We start from the raw sequence: 1,451 nt of genomic DNA, 5'->3' as shown, positions 1-1,451 counted from the left end.
CTAATTTCGTCAACAACTTGTGTGGCTTCTGACGGATCACCAGCATTGTATAGAGTAGCTGTTACGCGGTCATTACCCTTGTGTACATACTTAAACAGATACTTAATAGAACTTGTTTGGCATGTGTATTCCACATTTATGTGGCACCCGAACTTGAGCAACAATTCTGGATTATACGGAACAATGAACTTATTGTCTAGTACACATTCCCTTTTTTTCACTGTTCGACCGTTATCAGTACGCCTATATTTGGGAAATCCGGCCTCATCAATGAGTGTTCGCTGTCTAAACTCTTTAGGATAGAACTTTGAACAGGATCCATTCTTCATGCAAGGTGAATTCTTGTTGTACGGACCACATGGACCATGTACCATGTAATTTTGAACAGCTCTATGTAGATTTGGCCTTTCATTTTCATCAGGAATCTCAGCTGTTATATGTTTGTCTATGTCATCTGGTGTTTGTGGCTTGAACTCGTTACTCATGAATAAAAGGATATGTGCATGCGGAAGCCCTCTCTTTTGAAACTCTACAGTGCAAACGTCTGAAAATTGAAAAAGACAAATGAGCAAAGCATTACAACATAGGATTTTAATAAAGCGTTGCATAAACACAGACTTACATCCCAAAATTTTGCCAAAGATTTTTCCCTCTTTGAGGTCATCTATCAAACCATCAAGCTTGATCTTGAAAATTCGACACAATATATCAGGACGGTCTTCTGCCTTCAATCCAATGGAAGTTACTTCCCTTCTTATCTCATCCCATTCAGGGTTACAGGTCATGGTGATAAAATAGCTAGGATATCCTGCATATCTGCAAATTGCAAATGCATCTTTACAATTATTCATCATATACCTAGGTCCACCGGTAAAAGTATTGGGAAGAATGATTCTTTTTCCAAGTCTTGTAGCATTTACATCCCCGTTTATAAGACTTTCATGCAGACATTTGTATTTATCAACCCTCAACTGTGGTTGTTTACACCTAAAGAATTTTAACCTCTCTGATTCCACCATTGTGTAGGCATCTACCAGAAACTGTTGGAATAATCTCTTTGATCTCAGAATTAACGGAGATTCACCCGTCCTTTTCTGTAGTCGAAAAGCAAAGAATTGTCGCAAAGTGATTGTTTTGTTTTTCTTTGTAGGTCTAGCGGAGATAGAATCTGATGTTGCAATACCCAAACGAAATCCATCCTCCCCATACGGAAACAACAATGGATATTGCAAGGCTAAATAAGATGGATGAAAAACATCAATCCGCTGGAGCTTTCTAGATTGACTCTCTATAATAATATCTCTATCTTTGCTAAGTTGTTCGACATCGCCAACAATCAATGCAGCCACTTCAGATGCAGATGGCAAGTTGTATGTCCTGCCATCTGTAGTCCTTTTACTAATCAACTTAAACTTTATCTTTGTGCAATTTTCCTGTTGGTACCTATCTCT

The sequence above is a fragment of the Arachis duranensis genome, chromosome 1 (assembly GCF_000817695.3).
Source record: "Arachis duranensis cultivar V14167 chromosome 1, aradu.V14167.gnm2.J7QH, whole genome shotgun sequence".
NCBI classification, from domain to species: Eukaryota; Viridiplantae; Streptophyta; class Magnoliopsida; order Fabales; family Fabaceae; genus Arachis; species Arachis duranensis.
The sequence above is the reverse complement of the archived record's forward strand: the minus strand, read 5'-3'. Positions refer to the sequence as shown.